This window comes from Aethalodelphis obliquidens, unplaced genomic scaffold (assembly GCF_003676395.1).
Source record: "Aethalodelphis obliquidens isolate GAN/ISIS:26980383/991018 unplaced genomic scaffold, ASM367639v1 scaffold6, whole genome shotgun sequence".
In the NCBI taxonomy this organism is placed as follows: domain Eukaryota; kingdom Metazoa; phylum Chordata; class Mammalia; order Artiodactyla; family Delphinidae; genus Aethalodelphis; species Aethalodelphis obliquidens.
In genome coordinates this window covers 71,612,167-71,624,822 of record NW_020837950.1, presented here as the reverse complement: position 1 = coordinate 71,624,822, position 12,656 = coordinate 71,612,167, and the positions used below count along the sequence as shown (strand labels likewise).

General features: G+C 39.5%; 1 protein-coding gene across 5 annotated transcripts in view; it reads right to left on the bottom strand.

Annotated features, from left to right (window-relative positions):
- The window catches only part of KIAA0232 (KIAA0232 ortholog), a 91,831-nt gene that overhangs the window by 59,507 nt on the left and 19,668 nt on the right, over positions 1 to 12,656 (bottom strand). The gene's annotated exons all lie outside the window — the stretch shown is intronic.

Genomic DNA, 12,656 nt, shown 5'->3' with positions numbered 1-12,656 from the left:
TATTCTTTATGCTAGAGTTCTGATTAATTTATGCCACTAGAAAATGAAAACTAACATAGTGATAGGTAAATCTCATTGGATCAGCTTTTGCATGAGTTTTAGCAGATAATAAGAGGGTTACAAAAATGACCTTTTAAAAAGTATTAATAATTATTTTTAGTAAGAGCATCAAGTCAGAAAGACAGACACTCTTCACCAAAGATTTAATGCTCAGTTTCTTGCACTTCATCTAGAACTACACACTAACTGTTACAAACATTAAATATAAAGAAAATATGTTTACATCCACCACAGGATGAAGTTACTAGATCAATGTATCACTAATATGTATTCTGCTACTTCCTAAAATCTTCTCTATAATTCTTTTCTGAATTATAAAAACTAGATAAATTAAAGCAAAGATTTTCTATAACGTTTACTTGCTGAAATTTTCCAGCTGACTCTCAAAATTAAAACATTTTCCATAAATTGTTTAATACGTGTGGATCTCAGGATGCCAGACAGATCATCAATTAACCAATACATTCACTTCTGGGGACATCACCTGAAGCGAGTGGACAGCCAGCACTCATTCAGTGAAGGTTGCACCAAGACAATGAGGAGACGTGAAGCGGTGGCTGAAGGAAGTAGGTCAGAGAATCTAAGGCAGCTGGAGATCACAGGAAAAGTACCGAGAGGAGAGAGCTCTCCAGAGGAAAACACCAGATATCTGCAAAGGGTTGCTCCTAAGCCTTCAAAAGAGTGTTAATCGGGGCATGCATGTGAGGACCCAGCCACGGCACAGGAAAGGGTCATCATAAAGGAAAGGAGGAAACACGCCCTAAGGCTCAGCTGGCTGGGGATGGTGCCTGTTTCCTACCAGCCAGACTGGAAAACCTCGTAATTCAGGACACACTAGGTAGAGTGCTCAGAAGGGTCTCACTTAGTAATGGGGAATAATTAGCCCTACACTAAACACTGCTCTGGACCTGCCTAACAAATCTTAAAATCAAGACCCAAAAGACCAAACTGTTTCCAACTATTTTCACTGTGGCCCCAGAACAAAGCTCAAGGGATACAAAATATCCACCACCCAAGAAGATAAAATTTACAAAGCTTGGCATCCAATCAGAAATTAGCATGCATGTGAGAACTCCCCAGCGGTCCAATGGTTAGGACTCCCATCTCACTGTCGAGGGCCTGGGTTCAATCCCTGGTACTAAGGGGAACTAAGATGCCACAAGACCCGCGGTGGTGGTGCGGTCTAAATAAATAAATAAATAATTAGCAGGCATGCAAAGAAATGGGACACAAAGGGAATGGAAATGAAGAGAAAAATTAACTGAAACCAATCCAGAACCAACACAAAAGTTAGAATTAGCAGAAAAAGACTTTAAAAGTTATCATGATTATATTCCATATGTTTGAAAAGATATAAAATCAAATATCTAAAGATGAAAACTACAATGTCTGAGATTAAAAATATAGGACAGGACTAATGGCAGATCAGACATTTGAGAAGAAAAGATTACTGAATCTTAAACCACACACATACACAAAACTATACAAAATGAAATATGGAGAGAAAAAGAAGTTCAAAAAATTAACAGCGCTTCAGTGAGCTGTGTGGTAACTTGAAGAAATCTAACATACATGTAATTGGAAGAGAGAGAGAAGGACAGAAAAAAAATATTTGAATAATGGCCAAAATTTTTCCAAAACTAATGAAAACCAAAACACACAGATCCAAGAAGTTCAATGAACTCTAAGCACAAGAAACATGTAGAAATCAACACATAATAAAACTATTGAAACCAGTAATAAAGTCGCCAGAGAAAAAAAGAAACATTAGGTAGAACAGAACAAAGATATGGATGACATCAGATTTCTTGATGGAAACCATGCAAATGAGAATGGGGCAAAAACACTTGAAAGTATTGAAAAAAAGAACCTGTCAACTGAGAATCCTGTACTCATCAAAAGTATATTTCAAAACAAAGGTGAAACAAACACTTCTTCAGACATGGAAAAACTGAAAGAATTCATCACCAGCAATCCTGCCCTAAAAGAAATGTCAAAGGAAGTCCTTTAGGCAGAAGGAAAATGATAGGACAAAATGTCCTATCCACACAAAGGAACAAAGAGCACTAGAAACATTAACTAAAATTTTCTTGTTATTTAAGTATCTTTAAAAGATAACTGAGGGACTTCCCTGGCAGTCCAGTGGTTAGGACTCTGCGCTTCCAATGCAGGGGATGTGGGTTCTATCCCTGATCAGGGAACTAAAATCCTACATGCCTTGCTGCATGGCCAAAGATTTTTTAAAAAAAAAGAAAGAAAGAAAGAAAATAGATAACTGACCATTGAAACAAAAACAACGTATTGTGAGGTTAATTACATATGTATAAATAAAATGTATGACAACAACAGCATAAAGACCAGGAGTGGGAAACTGGAACATTATTATAAGGTTCTTATACATCACATTAAATGGTATGTTATCTCTTGAAGACTGTGATAAGATAGCTGTTAATAATCATAATAAATTTAAATGGCTTAAACAACCAATTAAAAGGCAGAGATGGGTCTTAAAACAACAAGTCCCAATTACAATATAGTAAAAATTCTACAATAAACATAAAGTCACAAATAGGTTAAGTAAAGGATGGGACTTCCCTTGTGGTCCAGTGGTTAGGAATCCGCCTGCCAGTGCAGGGGACACGGGTTCGAGCCCTGGTCCGGGAAGATCCCACACGCTGCGGAGCAGCTAAGCCCACGACCCACAGCTGCTGAGCCTGTGTGCCACAACTACTGAAGCCTGAGTGCCTAGAGCCTCCACAACAAGAAAAGCCACCCCAATGAGAAGCCCGTGTACCACAGTGAAGAGTAGCCCCCACTCTCTGTAACTAGAGAAAGCCCGTACGCAGTAAGAAAGACCCAACGCAGCCAAAATTAAAAAAAAAAAAAAGTTAAAAAGAACATATTTCTACATAACCAATAGGGCAAAGGAGAAATTAGAAAGTATTTTGAATTGAATGAAAATAAAAACACAACGTATCAATATTTTTAGGTTGCCACTAAAGCAGTATTTAGGGGAAAATTTATAGCACAAGGAGAGCCTATATTAGAAAAGGTCTCAAATCAGTTTTCATCTTAAGACACTAGAAAAAGAAGAGCAAATGAAACCTAAGCTAAGCACAAGAGGGGAATAAAAATGAGAGCAGAAATCAATGAAATAGAAAATGGAAAAACAATGAAACCAAAAGCTGGTTCTTTCAGACAAGATGGACCTCTAGCCAGACTGTTCAGGAAAGAGAGAAGACAAATTACCAATACCAAGAATGAAACAGGTGAGATCACTACAGATTCTACAGATATAAAAAAGACAATAAGGGGATACTAGAAAAATTTTACACCAATAAAATAAACTTAGATGAAATGGACAAATTCCTTGAAAACACAAACTACCAAAGTTCACTCAAGAAGAAACAGAATTAATGGCCCTGTACCTATAAAAGAAATTGGGTTTACAGTTTAAAACTTTCCCACAGGGGCTTCCCTGGTGGCGCCATGGTTGGGAATCCACCTGCCAATGCAGGGGACACGGGTTCGAGCCCTGGTCTGGGAAGATCTCACATGCCACGGAGCGACTAGGCCCGTGTGCCACAACTACTGAGCCTGCACTCTAGAGCCCGCGAGCCACAACTACTGGCCCCCACTCGCCACAGCTAGAAAAAACCCACACGCAGCAAACGAAGACCCAACGCAGCCAAAATAAACAAACAAACAAACAAAAACTTTCCCACGAAGAAACTTCCAGGCCCAGTTGGCTTAAAGGTGAATTCTACCGGATATTTAAGGAAAGTATAATGCCAATTCTATACAAACTCTTCTCAAAAATTGAAGAGGAGGGAATATTTCCCAAATCATGTTAAGAGGCCAGTATTACCCTAACATAAAAACCAGACTAAGATACTATAAGGAAACTACAGACCAATATGGCTCATGAACACAGATGCAAAAATTCTAAACAAAATTTTAGGGAATTGAATCCAACAATATACATCAGATCCAGAGAGTACAGAGGTAATCAGAAGAATGTCTTTAACGAAATGTATATAATTGTCTTTGCCAGAGAACTTCTAAAACTTAGTTTCGCTGTGAACAACTTAGTATAAGGCTTTTTTCCATTATTTAAATGAATAAAGGCCTTAAAAATTCACATATGACAGACCTGGTTCACTGTTAAGACTGATAAAGAAAAACTGTTTTAGTTTACTATGTTTACTTTAAAACATGGTATCAACCCAACCATGGGATTCTCTCTGTTGTCATTAAGAGATTTGGACAAATCAAAGGATTCAAGAAGTAGGTGAGATGCAGAAAAGAAAGCAAAACACATTGAACGCCCATGATCTCATCAAAGCCAGTTAAGACCTTCCCTTGCATCATTACCACTAACAGAACTCCTGCTGTGACTTGTTCAATAGCTGATGCCATATAATTTTTAAATTGTCCATATCCCTAGAGTCATTAGTGACTATATTTTGTTTTTACTCTCTACGTAGAACAGACTCAGAGGACTGAGGAAAAGAGAGGAAAGGCTGGTAAGTCTGGGAGCGTCAGCCTATGTAGTCATCTGGGCAGCACCTGTAACTGGACACCAATAACAAGGGTCTGAGACAGAAGCACCCCAAGCTGGCTTCCTCCTGTACCGTCATGACAGGTCTAAATGTTCCTGGAGCTCAAGAGTGTCCATTCTCCTTACTGTGAACATAAACTGTTAACAGATGGCCCAGGTATAAATATTGGGTCATAACTAAGCTTCCCCTCCCCTAAGCTGCAAGCCTTTGGTAGCAGAGCGAACATCTGACCGAACGAGAGGCTCTTTATTTCTAGTTCTGAACTGTTTCAGAAATAAAATTATCTGTTTAACTTACTTCAGGTGTGATCCACCACGTGGCCAAAACAATGGAGGGATCTGACAAGCACATGCAAAACCCACTTAACATCCACCTGGCAAGTTCAAGAACATGGCTGGCAAACACCCATATGTCAAACTCTGTCTATTCATCTTCATACTCATTCCAAATGTGAAGTTTAGTCAGTATGAAGTTAAACTGCATTTTAGTTTAACTTCTCTAAAAGGTGTTTTTTTTTTTTGCAGTACGCGGGACTCTCACTGTTGTGGCCTCTCCCGTTGCGGAGCACAGGCTCCGGATGTGCAGGCTCAGCGGCCATGGCTCACGGGCTCAGCTGCTCCGCGGCATGTGGGATCTTCCCGGACCGGGGCACGAACCCACGTCCCCTGCATCGGCAGGCGGACTCTCAACCACTGCGCCACCAGGGAAGCCCTCTCTAAAAGTTTTAAAGAAAAAGCACCACCATATACACTCAAAGGTTCTTCGTTTTGTTTCGTTTTTTCAACTTTTCCTTCTACAAAGGTTTACACTGAGAAAAAAAGACCTTCAACAAATTGTCTTGAGCATCTTTCTCCCACGTAAAATTAACGCAAATCACCCTAAAGACTGGGCTGTATAAATGATAATTTTAAAGGTCCAACGATAATACACTTACTTTAGAATTTCTCTTGTCTTTTTTACTTTAAATTTTAAATGGTTTCTATTAAGGATACCAAAAAACATATATAGCGGATTAATGCCCAGGGAAGCATGCATCTTCTTTAATTCAGGAAGGCAGGATGGAAGAGTGCAAAGTGCACCAGCCCAGCGGTCCATAACATGTAGGTTTTTGTAGTCAGTATCACTTCCACTACTGAATAGCTGGGTTTTCTGCCCATAACTCATCTGTAAAGGAGAATAATAAATACTTGCTTTCCCTGCCTCTCAACTTCTCGTTGTTTCAATGAGCAAGTGAGAAATGCATCCAAGTATTGATATTTGTGGCCTTTGTATTTCACAAAATGTCACACCAATGGAAGGTGCTGTTATTACAAACTACCCCCCTCAAATTGTTTATATTTGCTTACTCTAACAGGGTTCTTCACTGATATGATTACCTGAAGAATAGTAATTACGTAAAATACATTAGGCTTCTAGTACAAAAAATAATTTCCTCGCTATCCTTAAAAAAAAAAAGAACTATGAAATCACCTTCATTTACAATAAAAATCTAGTTTTAGTCATACCAAAGCCTTTCCTCTTTTTAAGTAACAGTTTGGTCTCTACTACAAATTCCAGTACGACGCTGCTCAGAACTCAAGGTGGTGAAGTGCAGAGGATGAACATAGAAATACCAAGGCTGCTGTTTCCCGTCTTTTGGAATGTGCACATCTGCAGAGCAACCTCTGCATTTAAGCCGCACTATCCCCAAACAGTACAGACTCAGAAGCTTAGCACACACCGCTTTCCTTCTGCGGCCTAGTGTGCAATTTCTAGACATTTTAAGGACTCTAGAATTATACACAGCCCTGCTGGTGAATGAAAATCACTCCCCAAAGATTTGGGGATGGATGAAAGCCTCCAAGCCTAGTATTAATGTGAGCCTGGAAGTGAAAATGGAGGAGTGAGGGGGGAACATCTATCAAGCCCCACCCACGCCCATGACACCACCCCACATACACACCCCTCCACCCCTGCAAGAAACCCCGTGTCACCCTCAGTCTCCAGGAGTGAGGGCCCTGGGGCCTGTGGTGCTTATGATCAGACCTGGAACTAGAATAACAAACTGAATTCTAAAATCGAAAGCATTTAATTCTTTATCTAGTCCACATGTTTTCAGAGTGATAATTAGTCACAAATGATTTGTCTATTAAGGAGAAAAAAACAGATCTAGGTACTGAAGTTACTACATAAGTACCTTTTCAACAATAGCCAGCCAAAACATAGTAATGCCACAATCTTCAAGTGAGTAATTTAATAATGAAGTGGGATTTGGGGGGGGGGGGCAGGGTGCTGAGGGGTGGGGTTTCTTTTTTCTAAATTTATTTATTTTACTTATTTATTTTTGGCTGCGTTGGGTCTTCGTTGCTGTGCGCGGGCTTTCTCTAGTTGCGGCGAGCGGGGGCTACTCTTCGTCGCGGTGCGTGGGCTTCCCATCACGGTGGCTTCCCTTGTTGTGGAGCAGGGGCTCTAGGCACGCGTACTTCAGTAGTTGTGGCACACGGGCTCAGTAGTTGTGGCTCGCGGGCTCTAGAGCACAGGCTCAGTAGTTGTGGCGCACGGGCTTCGTTGCTCCGTGGCATGTGGGATCTTCCCAGATCAGGGCTCGAACCCGTGTCCGCTGCATGGCAGGCGGATTCTTAACCACTGCACCACCAGGGAAGCCCTTGAGGGGTGGTGGGTTTTTTTTTTTTTTCTTTTGCGGTATGCGGGCCTCTCACTGTTGTGGGCTCTCCCGTTGCAGAGCACAGGCTCCGGATGCGCAGGCTCCGCAACCATGGCTCACGGGCCCAGCCGCTCCGCGGCATGTGGGATCTTCCCGGACCGGGGCACGAACCTGCGTCCCCTGCATCGGCAGGTGGACTCTCAACCACTGCGCCACCAGGGAAGCCCTGAGGGGTGGTTTTGAAGAAGCTCATTGATCTTCCAAAATCTCATCCCCTATGTAACAATGTGCTAAGAAATGTAGTGCCATCTTTTTATACTCTTTGTAACACCACTGAAAATTATTCAAGTTACAGCTCCCATGAGTGTCCTTAAATAGCTGTAAGAGACATACACTCAATCTATAGCTCAGTTTCCTTAGTGCTCAAGTAGAGCAGACATGTGGCAGACATATTAAGGTACTTCCCTTCATTTTTGATAATATATTGTTTTTAGGTTTGCTCAAAACTCATAAAAATTATTTCAAAAAGCATAATGTCTTTCTGACACGGTACATACAATATTATTTGTGGATTGTTTTCTCAATTTACTTGTGTTACAGCACAACTGATGATAAAGAGCACCAGACAGTAAAAAGTTGTAAATCTGGCTTCTTCAGGCAAAATGTACTGAATAAAATGTAGATCTCGTGAAGAAATATCTGTGCAGCTCTGTTCAAGCAATATATTCACTTGCTGAAGCATTCTTTTAGTCTCAGAACACTTTTTCTTTTTTCTTTCTGCTCATATATACCTTTATTATAAAAGTTTTTTAAAGTATTCTTAAATATGAAAACAGAAGGGCACCCATACACAATTTCTCTACCCTAATACAATTCACTGTTAGTATTCTGGTGTGATTATCAGTGTTTTTTCCTTTGCAAAGAACTTAAAATTTTTCAATATTTCAACATGTTAAAAACAAATATATACTTTTGTATCCTGCATTTTTCACCTAGCATTATGTCATCCCAGTGTTGTTTTAGCGTCTTACTACACTGTCAGACACAGTTGTCACTAGTCACATGTGACTACTTACATTTAAATTAAAAATCAGCTCCTCAGCGACACTAGCCACATTTCAAGTGCTCAATAGCCACACATGGCTAGCAGCTTCTGTGCTAATATAAAGTATAGGACATTTCCATCACCACAGTTCTACTGGACAATGCTGGGCTAAACCAAGAACCATTAGCTCTTTTCAAGAGTTCACCATGTCCTTCCTCATGGGCCTGTAGACTGTACGAGACACTCTTCCTTATACCCGGAAGGTAGGGTACCAACCACACTGTTATTTTGAGATAATACTGTGCCCGAGAGGAATCGTGTGAGGGAACTGGAGAAGATTTACCTTTATGTCTGAGAGGCCTCAAATGTCAACAAGTCAAATTTCGTTATGGTAGAATGCAACCATGGAAGGTTTAATGAGGAAGCCAGACTGTTCAGAACGGCAAGAAGAGATGAAGCTTATCAACAGAGCAAAAAGAAAACTGAGAATAAATAGAAGAGAGGGCCAACGGACAAAACTGGGAGGAAAGGTTATTTAGTCCAAGGAGGGTAGGTGTGTGGGCTTCCCTGGTGGCGCAGTGGTTGAGAGTCCTCCTGCCGATGCAGGGGACACAGGTTCGTGCCCCAGTCCGGGAGGATCCCACATGCCGCGGAGCAGCTGGGCCCGTGAGCCATGGCTGCTGAGCCTGTGTGTCCGGAGCCTGTGCTCCGCAACGGGAGAGGCCACAGCAGTGAGAGGCCCGCGTACCGCAAAAAAAAAACCACCTGTGTCTAGCCAAATACTTTCCAAATCTAATGGGGGGAATGAATTCCGAAGGAGAAAGTTTGGGAAATAAAACAATATTCATAACACCAGCAGGGAGGGTTGGGGAGAGACTCAACTCTAGTCAATTTCTAAACCCCCCCGGAAGGGAATAACCCTCTAAGCCAGGGCTCTCACTCATTCTCTCACCACCCACACACCTACTGGAGGCTTACTGTGTACCAGGCACTGTGCACAGTGTTAGTGACACACAGATGGCGACCCTTGGGGTCTTTCCTTCGGGGTCACCACCCTGAATTAGTGGGCTTTGGTCTTCATCCTTAGGTAACCAATTTGGACTTCTTCCCACCGAAACCCACTGCCCTCCCTTCGACCCGGTATGGTACTTCTGCAAATTATGCCTTCACTCTATTTTTAACTGGTCCTTTATCACTACAAATTTCATCAAAAAATGGTTAAAATGCTCCGTATTCATCAAAGGCCTACATTACCTGCAACTATCTTTTCATAATTCTTCAATTTGGGTGTCCATAGGATTTTCACATAAAGAAAAGCCTTTGAAGGGGAAGGGTAAAGGGTATAAGATAGAAATAGACAAAAGAACATAGAAAAGAGAAGAGATGTCTGAAATAGTAAGCCTCTGGCTTTTATATTCTACTACTCTCACAAATTTCCTCAATAATATTTGCCAAGCAAACCAGAGAGTGCACTCATACAATGAGATAGTTATACATATACACACAATCTTTACCTGTTAGTTTCAGATCTCAGTGCATCAATTTGGAACACAAGGTATTGCTTTTCTCTTTAATAGGTAGCCTGGCTCCAGAGCCAATTTACGGCCAGAAGAGAAAAGCCACAGAGAATCTATAACCTAACCTACAGCCCTATCACTGAAGACAGGACCAAGGGCTAAAAGCTGGTCTTGTACACCTGTTTAGCCACGTAACTGGAAAACTGTATGGAAATGGACAATCAGACCTACAGTCTCTTCCCCATCTAGAAATGTATCAAGTCCTAGGAAATGAATAAGGCTCCATTTAAAAATAACATAATCAATAAATCTTGTGTGGGACATGAGTTCCTTCTGTGCAAATAGGAAGAACTGCGTAACAGATTAAGAAATTCCATTTTTACTACAGGTTATCAGAAATGAACTGATAAGTGTATATTCTCCAGTGACAAATAAAATGAATTTTTTTCATAAATGTAGGATTGTTCTTATAGATAAGACTACTACTTGATAGTAACAGGAACTAGCAGGTGTCTTAATAAATTACAGGCATGTAACAGAACTAGGTCAATATCTATGTTTAAAAGATAAGAAAAAAGGAAGAACCAACTATATGAAGATAAAGTATAGGTGAAAGCACTCAGTTCTACATAAGAATCAGAAGTACTAAACAGACTTCCATTAAAGCAAAACAAATGAGATGTAGATCAAGTGTGTAATGAGAATGAATAAAAGGGAAGAGCTTTCCATCCAGCTTGGATGAATTCCCCTCTACTGACCGTGCTGTTGTCAAATGCTTACAGAAATGAGAGTTTGGATCAGCTTCTACGTTCTTATGGCTTTAACTGGGCTGAATATTGAGGAGATGAACTGCTTATGTAAAGTAACGTTGCTTTATTTCTAACTTTTACTTGACGGGCAGTTATTTGCTGATTCATACTCATCTGTTAATATTTCTGGTTTGAAAAGCTGAACTGCCTTTCAAAGGTTATAATTTCTTTGCAGGTTATCACAGAACAGTAACCAATGAGGTGTTTAGTTCAAGATCTATTAGATGTCAGAATTCTTTAGCAGGGCTACAAAACGATAGTTTTTATGCCTTCAGAAAAGTCCTATGGCGATTTTTTTAAATGCCCTTTTTCCCTAAAAGGGGAAAACTTCACGTCACACAGTTTACAGGATAAAAAAACACGCATGAAGCCATTTGGGTCAAAAGGGAGGGGGAAACGTATACACTTACATCTGAAATAAAGAAACAGTGTAAAAGATTACAAACCAGCTACCAAACAAAATCCAAAAATCAAAACATAGTTCACTATTATGAAATTCTAGAAAGCTTTTAGAAAAATTGTTGGAAAAGTGATGGAACAACTAAATTTTAGAAACCTAAAAACTTCAATTAGGAGAAATTTAAATTGATCTTCACTCTAAGAAATGCAAATTTTCACAAGCCCAAAGCAAGTTTATTTGGAAACAAAAAATTAAAACAAGTAGATTTTTAGAATTGTTGAAAATGCAAAAAGCTCTAACATGATGAATCCCATTTCGTCAAGGATGAAACACTTTATCAAGTAAAATACTAGATCATTGTGTACTAAAATAATTTTTCAAAGTGATATTGTTGCTTGTCAAAATGTCTGTGCATAAAAATTTTACAGCTTTCAACTTCTCATCTCAAAACTACAAAGTGATCTGTCTTCTGAGTTTCAATGAGTGGGGGAAAAAAAATGGCCTGAAATTCTACAACTCGCTGGTAAGACAGTGGGTCAATTCTTTTTTGTAGTTACTATTAAAAGCCATAATCTAAGTAATACATATTACAATTCTCTAAAATGAACTTAGGTTATAAGCAATACTTTGGTGATGTTTTAGTATCTGTTAATAAGAGATATCTAATTCAGTATAAAAATTTTATATGGATTATCTGACTCATATCCAACTAGTTATAAATTTTAAAGAATCAGAATAAAATTCTCTTTGATTTTGCAAAAAGATATATATTTGAGAACTCAAAATATGTTCAAAGTACATATTTTCATTTTGCATCCATTAATTATTCAACACATGCTTCAAAGATTAAATCAAGTTTTTAGATGTGACTTTTTTTTAGCTTTAAAAATGATCTTTTTTTTAGCTTTAAAACTGATTTTTTTTTAACTTTTTATTTTATATTGGAGTATAGCCGATTAACAATGTTGTGATAGTTTCAGGTGCACAGCAAAGGGACTCAGCCACACATATACACGTATCCATTCCCCCTCAGACTCCCCTCCCATCCAGGCTGCAGAGTTGAGCAGAGTTCCCCGTGTTCTACATTAGGTCCTCGTTGGTTAATCCATTTAAAATACAGCAGCGCACACCTCTTGATCCCAAACTCCCTGACTATCCCTCCCCATCCTCCCCCTCCCCCACCCCCAACCGTAAGTTCCTTCTCTAAGTCTGTGAGTCTGTTTCTGTTTTTTAAATAGGTCTATTTGTATCATTTCTTTTTAGATTCCCCATTATCGTACCGTATTTCTCTTTCTCTGCCTGACTTACTTCACTCAGTATGACAATCTCTAGGTCCATCCATGTTGCTGCAAATGGCATTATTTCATTCTTTTTAATGGCTGAGTAATATTTCATTGTTTATATACCACTAGATGTGACTCTTAACATAACGACACTTATCATGTTGCTGCAAATGGCATTATTTCATTCTTTTTAATGGCTGAGTAATATTTCATTGTGTTTATACCACTAGATGTGACTCTTAACATAACGATAGTTATAGCCTCTAGGCAGCTATTTAAATGAACAGTGTCATCATTTAAAAGATAACCTGCTACAGTTTCCCCAAGGTGTATTCC